The sequence below is a fragment of the Sorex fumeus genome, unplaced genomic scaffold (assembly GCF_029834395.1).
Source record: "Sorex fumeus unplaced genomic scaffold, SorFum_2.1 ptg000094l, whole genome shotgun sequence".
In the NCBI taxonomy this organism is placed as follows: domain Eukaryota; kingdom Metazoa; phylum Chordata; class Mammalia; order Eulipotyphla; family Soricidae; genus Sorex; species Sorex fumeus.
This window is the reverse complement of record NW_026606151.1, coordinates 3,052,673-3,061,038: the sequence shown is the minus strand read 5'-3', so window position 1 is coordinate 3,061,038 and position 8,366 is coordinate 3,052,673. Positions and strand designations below refer to the sequence as shown.

Here is an 8,366-nt window from a genome sequence, read left to right as displayed (position 1 = left end):
TCTTTCAGAACTGGCTATTGTGAATTATCTCAATGGAAGAAATTGCACCAAATTTTAACGGCAAATAAGGAAAAATTCAATGTGTACTGTTAGCAAGACAAAATACAAGAACTCCCTTTTCATCATTACATTAATAAAATACAATCCTTTAATGCTTTTCAAGATAACATCTTAATTTTGTTTTTAACTCTCAAGAGAACGTTTTTAGAGCATCCACCTTAATTTTCAATTAAACTAAAACAGTAGAGTGAATTACTTTTACTAATATACAAATCAAGTTATCAAAAGACGACTTCGTGTAGTCTTCCCCTTAAAGATGGCACTTGCAGGAACAAAAATGGAGAGATGTCTACAATTTTCAGATGTTTTCTTGAAATGATTCTTCAACAGCAGTTTGATATTGGGTTTCCTCATCTAGCTGAAGATTCACAAATTCTCCATAATCAAATCGATGTCTTTGATTTAGATGACTAACGAAATTTCTAGTATACTGGCTAGGATCTCCCCAAGGAAGAGACACATAAATAGGACAGGTCACAGGAACTATCTGAAATAGGTGATTACTGTTGCAAAGATCCAATAAACACTCTCTGGTAAAATCTGATTCTTGACATAAGGGACACTTAAAGGTTGGATGTCCAGAACTTGTATTCTCTTGATAAGTTTCTGTTATCAGATGTGGATGTTTCACTCCTGTTCCCTACTAAATCTTGAGAGATCTTAAAGTTTGGAATAATAGAAGAAACACCATATTCATCTTGATACTTCTTACAAGATTTGTAATGATGGCTCATGCGATTGAATTTAATGTTTTTGCAGCTACCAGAAAACTTCCTCATGATATTTTCAAGGTCTAAGGCCCGTTCAGGACATGCTCTCTCTCTTCTAGTCACATTTCCACGACAGAAGGGACAATGTGTTCCGCTCTCTCTCATTGCAGTCAGGAAACATTTTCTACAAAAAACGTGCTGACAGGCCATGGTCCGCATGGGCGTCTTGAGCACCTCCTGGTACACGGGGCAGTAGAAATCATCCTCGGTGTATGGGGGGTGAACAGTATTTTTTATATTTAATAGTAATAAGATTTTAAAAGTGTGCAGATTTGGGGCCGGAACCAGAGTACAGCAGGTAGTGTGTTTGCCCAGGTTCGGTCCTGGCATCCCATATGATCCCCGGGGGGCTTCCAGGAGTGATTCCTGAGCACAGAGCCAGGAGTAAGCCCTGAGCATTTTGGCCCCTCCCCCAAAACGGGCATATTTTAAGCTCGTTCCTTTGCAAACCCCTCCACATTGCAGTGTTTGTGCCCTAGCTGGAAGCCATTGTCAAGGCAGGCAGGAAATAATGTGGTGGGGTGGGAAACCAGTGACTTTCAGCCTCCTGGCTGGCCTGCCCATTCTGTGTTTCCTGCCCCCACCCCTCCTCCAGCAATGAGTTCTTAGGATTTAATAAAACCATGGATTTGGGGCTGGAGCGATAGCACAGTGGATAGGGCATTTGCCTTGCACGTGGCCAACCCGGGTTCGATTCCCAGCATCCCATATGGTCCCCCAAATACCGCCAGTAGTAAGTCGTGCATGAGTCAGGAGTAATGCCTGTGCATTGCCAGGTGTGACCCAAAACGCAAAAAAAAAAAAAAAAAAAAACCACCATGAATTTGGGGTATTTGAAGAAGTTGTCATCCCCACCACCATCCCTCCTCTCACCCCACTCCAGACCCGGCCACCACCACCACCATTGGGATGTGAGGACCCGGCTCTATCACGGGGCACTGAATGCTTCTTCTGGATCAGAAGCTTCCTTCTCACTATTTCCAACATCAGGTGAAGAAAAGTAAGGTATTCTGAATCAAGTCTAGAGTGTCATTAAAAACAATGTTCGGTTTGTTAGCGGTGACAAATGTAGCATGAGGATGTCAGATATTGACAGGGAAACTGGGCAAGAGGCATTCAGGAATTCTTGGCACTCTTCCAGCTGTTTGGTAAATTTCAAACTGTTCCCAGGGCTGGGAATGGCTTGGTGTGCAATAGTGCCTGCCTGGCGAGTGTGTGGCCCAGAGTCAGTCTCCACAGTGCCAGCATCTGCCCAACATTGTCTCAACAGCTTTCTGCTTGGGTTAGTGGTGTGTGTATGTGTGTGTGTGTGTGTGTGTGTGTGTGTGTGTGTGTGTGTGTGTTTGCAGTGCTCAGCATGGAACAGAGGTCCCACACTTGCAGGCAAGAGCTCTCCCCTGAGCTAAGCCCTGCCCAGCTCTGCTGTCTGGGACCCCCAGGTGCCGCTGCCGTGTCAGGCTCTGGCCCACCACGAGTGGCAGCATCACCCTTTAGAGCAGGTGACCCACAGCGAGCGTGCAATTCCAAAGCTGTGCAGGTATTATGGCCAGGACCACAACCTCTGGGGAGCAAGATCAGATTAGCGGTGAACCCTGGTCATCTCAACAACCATGAGGAAAAGGGGCAAAACATACTAAAATGAGTAACTCGGGGGCTGGAGTGATAGCACAGCGGGTAGGGCATTAGCCTTGCAAGCGGCAGAACCAGAGTTCAATTCCCAGCATCCCTTATGGTCCCCTGAGCACTGCCAGGAGTAATTCCTAAGTGCATGAGCCAGGAGTAACCCCTGTGCAAAATAATAATAAAATAAAATGAGTAACTCACTTAAAGTATGTCTCTTTATTAGATGTGTGTTAAAGATATAACTAATATTGTACAAGGTATTCTGAATTGTTTTATTCCTGGTTCTGAAGAAAGAGGCTGAAGTCATGGTTTCACTGTGCGCGCCACACACACACACACACACACACACACACACACACACACACACACACAATGAAGATAGAAACAAAAGCAAGGTCTCAGAGAGAAGCAGAGACACACATCTTATCCCACTCTTGTGAAACTCTCATGCCTAGATGCAGACACCAGAAGTTGCTAGAGACTGGAGAGAGAGAGAGAGCACGGGAGTTAAGATACTTGCCTTTGATGCGGCCAACCCTCCATCAATCCCTAGCACCCAAGATGGTCTGCTGGGTCCCACCAGGAGTGACCCCTAGCACAGAGCCAGGAGTAAACCCTGAGCATAACTGGGTGTGACCCAAAAAGGGTCCCACACTTGCAAGACAGGAGCTCTCCCCTGAGCTAAACCCTGCCCTGCCTTCTAAAAAGCCACGGAACATTAGACCACACTGGTTTCCAAAAAGAAAAGGAGGGAGGGAAGATGTGGGCGGAAAGAGGTAGAGGGAGAATCTCCACATTTTGAAATTACTCGTACTTCACACCACTTTCTGGAATGTTGGCTGCATTTTCCAATGCAGACAGCTTAACTTGGCAGCCTGATTGATTTCCTGATTTCCAGGAAAACCCGAGCTGTCATCTGGTTCCTTCTTGGCTGTTTGCCCATAGGAATATGCAGCTCTCAAAGCGAAAACATCCTTCCTGTAGCGGGGCTCCAAGCCACCACTCTCTCAAAGATCCAAACCAGCGGAGAGGGTCCGAGAGACAGTACAGGGTTAGGCACTTGCCTTGCTGAAGCTGACCCCTGTTTAACACCCCCCCCACCCAACACACACATATTGACCCCCAAAGTACGACCAGGGGTTACTCCTGAGCACAGTCAGGAATAGCCCCTGAGTATTGCCCTATGTGGGCAACCCACCCTTAAATTTAAAATAAAAATGGAGGGGGCGTGTGGAGATTTTCTGCCAAACCCCATAAAAAGAAGAGTGAAGATTTCTCGAGGTATTTTCACATGAACTGAAGGGGTTTGTCTCAGTTGTGTTGGGCAAGCACAAAGCGGCTTTAGGGTTTCCTTTGATGCCTGTGCAGATCACCAAGGGAAGAGAGGTTTGTATTCCTGGGTCTTCCCAGGAGCACTGTCAAGTGTCCTGTGTTTGCTTGTAGTGTGGGGGTGGAGACCAGGGCCTCACTCACACAAGCCAACTGCTGTCTGATGGGGCTCCAGGCTCTACAAGGTGCTTGTGAGCACCCCCTGGGCACCCCATCAGCTCTGCACAGCCAGCACACACTGTGGCCCCTGCAGGCACCTCCCCGTCACCTCACTGATGAGGCAGGAACTCCTAGGGTAAGAAAGAAAACAAGACTTGGGGGCCAGAGCGATAGTACAGTGGGGAGGGTGTCTGCCTTGCATGTGGCTGACCCAGGTTCGATCCCTGGCATCCCATATGGTCCCCAAAGCCCCTCCAGGAGTAGTTCCTTTTTATTTATTTATTCGTTTATTTATTTATTTGCTTTTTGGGTCACACCCGGCGATGCACAGGGGTTACTCCTGGCTCTACACTCAGGAATGACTCCTCGCTGTGCTCGGGGGACCATGTGGGATACTGGGAATCGAACCCGGATTGGCCACTTGCAAGGCAAATGCCCAACCCATTGTGCTATCGCTCCAGCCCACCTGGAGTAATTCTTGAGTGTAGAGCCAGGAGTAACCCCTTGAGAATCGCTGGGTGTGAAACCCCCCCCCACAAAAAAAAAGCAATAAATAAATAAATAAATAAACATTTTTTTGAAAAAGAAAACAAGACTCGGAGGCCACATGCCCTGGCCCCGAGCAGACGATCTGAGGATGGTTCTGTGTGTCACCTCGGCGAGGCTGTGTGGCTCGGCACGAGTCCACGTGGGGCTGTGAGGGAATCCTGTAGATGATTAACCTTTACAGTCAGTGGACACGAAGGGTAGCAGAGCCGCCAGAGTCACGGGGGTGTACCTCGGCCAGTCAGCCTTGCCCGGAAACCAAAAAAGGCTCAAGTCCCTCTCAGGGGCAGAGGAAGCCAAGGATGATCACCGAGGATGATTTCTACTGCCCCGTGTACCAGGAGGTGCTCAAGACGCCCATGCGGACCGTGGCCTGTCAGCAAGACTGGGAGGTGTCGGGGAGCTAGTGCAGGGGTTAGAGTGCATGACCGGGTTTCACTCCACAGCACCTGCAGCATGGCTGGGTGTGGCCCTGGACCTTCCGGGAATCACAGGGCCTGAGCGAAACCACATCCTCGGGCCTTGCACTGGATTGCTGTCCCGGCTGGCTGAGTAGGGCCCCCTCTGAGCAGCGTCCCGGAGCCCCCCAAGTTCTCCTCCTCAAGACTATAACAGAGAAATCCATCCTGATCTCTAGCCTGCCCTACCATGTCACAACTCAGGGCTACACGCATCACATGTCAAGCCTACACGTCATGTCAGGCCCTACCTGTCACTTGACCCCCCAGAGGCATACAGGGTCACACAAAGTCATACAGAGTCACACAAAGCCTTCTCTTGCCTCAACCAGAGTCACACAGGGTCACACAGAGTCACACAGAGTCACACAAAACCCTCTCTTGGCTCAACCTCGGGTCTTGTTGGATGCAAAGCCCACGCTTGTATTTTCACTTCCTTCATTTTTTTTATTTGGGGTGTCAAGATACACAATACTGCACACAACGTCCCACCAACACACCAGAGTGTTTCCATCTCACTATCTGAATCCACCCCCACCCCCACCCCACCCCCCACTCACAGAGCTCAGTTCTGTACCAGTTCTTAGGTGAGAGCTTCTGCTTTCAACCCCACTTGACTCTGCAGAAAAGGCTGCAGGTCTCAGAGCCCTCCCGGAAGCCAAGAGATTCTTGGGCCAAGACAGGGTCCTCGTGAGGAAATGAACACAGGCAGATAGACTCTGGAGCCTGCTCTTGCCACCCAGAGGGCGTTAGGCAGAGGGATGGGGTGTCCGCACCCTGAGTGCAACACCTGAAAGAATGCAAGGGCTAGAGAGCTAGTACAGTGGGCAGGGCCAAGGCAGAATTGGCCCCCGTGGTTGAGAACAATCACCAAGACCCCTTGGGGTTGGAGGAGGGACCACTGTCACACGGGGTGGGGGAGAGGGCTCAAGGGACAGAGCACGTGCCACACCTGAGCAAGGCCCTGAGCTGGATCCCCCAAATCACTGGCTCCTTGCGCACTGCAGGTGAGCACCAGCGGGTATAGCTCGGGTCACCCCAGAGCGCCCCCTGCTGTATGCACTGACCCATGCAGCCTGGTAATGGCGCGGGTGCTGAGCTGAGACAGGCATTGGCAACCCCACATCTCTGCGCGCAGGGTTCTGCGGTCTTTCAGCCATCCCGGCAGGCTGGTGCTGAGGGGTCAGCTCCTCAAGCACCCTCCACTGTCTCCAGAGGAAATCCCAGAATCCTAGCCCTTCCCCCCCTCCCCCCAAAGCTGGGGGCATATGAGCTGTCAGGGATTCTGCAAATCAATGATGAGGGAAGCTGAGCTCACAGCCCCCAAGCATAGCCCTTCTGCGCCCACCAGCCCAAACCCACACTTGTCTCCTTCTGGCGGGTGCCTGTAGGGTGAGGCTCAGAGTCACGTGACCCCCTGGCCCCGTCAACACCTTCCTCCAGAGGAACTTCCCGGGCTGAGGTCACCAGGCTGAACCTGGGTGGAGGGTTTTATCGACAGGGAAGGAAAGGGGCTGAGAAGTAGGAGGGAGGGTGGGGAGAGGTCTTGGAGGGAGACAAGAGCCTCGAGCTTTTTCTGGAAAGCAAGTCCAAAGGCCAGGCTGCTGGCTGCCATGCCCTCCCAGACGATTCCATCTGGGCTGGTCAGGACAGTGCATGGCCCACGGCACCTGGCTGTCATTCGCTCATCTCACTCACTCACAGATCTCTGTCCCAAGAAAGGGTTCAAAGTGGGCAAGGGGGTTAGAGGAGACGAACCGGGCACTGTTCATGGAGCAGGGCAGGCCTGGAAACCCGTAGGTCCTCCAGGAGGATAGTAGAGAAGGACTTCTGAGAGGGAGGCCCCCGTGAGGCTTGAAGGATGAGGAGGGGTCACCCAGTGAGGAGCCATGGGGACTCCTGCATGAGGATCCGACTGGACTCCTGGGCAGAGAGAGTCCCATGAGTGCCGGCTCCCAGGAGCACTAGGGCTGTGGTTCAGAACATTTGGAAAGTTCTGGATTTCACTTTTTTTTTTTTTTGAAGAGAAGGGTCTACCCAGTGGTGCTCAGAGCTTACTCTTGGCTCTGCACTTAGGGCTCATGCCTGGCAGTGCACAGGGCACCATAGGCAATGCTGGTGACTGAACGGGGGTCAGTCACGTGTAAGGTGTGTGCCTTACCTGTATATATTATCTCTCCAGTCCCTGGATCTGATAGCATTGAACAGAACTTTTACAACACTTGTCAGACTTTTTTTTTTTTTGGTTTTTGGGTTACACCCATATGGGGGACCATATGGGATGCTGGGAATTGAACCCGGGTCAGCCGTGTGCAAGGCAAACCCCCTACCCGCTGTGCTATTGCTCCAGCTCCTTTGTCAGAGTTTTTAATTCTTTCCAAGGCAGAGGAAGGGATTCCAAGTCCAGCCCTGGACTGGATCCTGGCAGACCAGGCCGACCTAAGGAAAGTAGAAGACGTGCGGTTGACAGACTCAGGCTCAGAGTCCCAAAGGCCAGGCCTCAAGGTGGGGCTTTTCCTTGTGTGAGGGTGAAACTGATGCTGTGACAAACTGCAACTAACATTAAGTCTCAGTTAGGCTTCAATTTCTGTTTTCCCAAAGCACGATTTGCAGTTTCTGGTAAACTCTCGGTTGAGTAATTTGCCGAGATAAGAAATTGGGCAGTTGGGTCTGGCCAGTCATGAGGGGTCACTGTACCCTCCTTAGAAACTGTTACTTCAGAGGGTAGGGCATTTGCCTTGCACACGGCCAACCCGGGTTCGACTCCCAACATCCCATATGGTTCCCTGAGCACCGCCAGAGGTGATTCCTGAGTGCAGAGCCAGGGGTAACCCCTGTACATCACTGGGCGTGACCCAAAAAGGAAAAAAAAAAAAAGAAACTGTTACTAACCATTGTCTAATTGTTGACCACTGTTGTAATAGGGCCAATGCTAAAAATAGACCAGTATATAAATTGCTTCTTAATTCTGAACCCTATATAAACCGGTTATGATTTGGAGTTGGGATCCTTTCAAGATTTCACTGTGTTGGATGAGACTTGGACCCTAGCTTGGGCTAGTGCTGGCTCGGGCTACTAATAAAAAGTCCCTTTGCTTTTGCATTATCGTGTGTGGACTTGGTCTCTCTGTAATTGGGGATCTGAAACTCGGACACGACACTTGGCAGTGAGGTGTCACAGAGGCAAGTCCTGGTTGCTTTACCTCTGTTCAGGCATAACGTCGTGGATCCACCAGCACCCAGGGCTGGGGAACAGTCTCATCACCCTAGAGCCTGTCTGTGCCTCTGCCTGATGGGAGCAAGTGCTATGACAGGGCTTCGGTAAGGCACCTGTGATGCCACTGAACAGAGTCAGGGCCTGGCGCTCACGTCGATGACGTCTTTCTCTGAACAGGAACTGACACCCGTGAGATTCGCTGAGC

At 50.6% G+C, this 8,366-nt stretch overlaps 1 pseudogene; it reads right to left on the bottom strand.

Moving 5' to 3' along the window:
* Positions 1–212: 212 nt before the first annotated feature.
* LOC130040104 (E3 ubiquitin-protein ligase RNF138-like) lies at positions 213–1,160 on the bottom strand (annotated as a pseudogene).
* Positions 1,161–8,366: the final 7,206 nt, after the last annotated feature.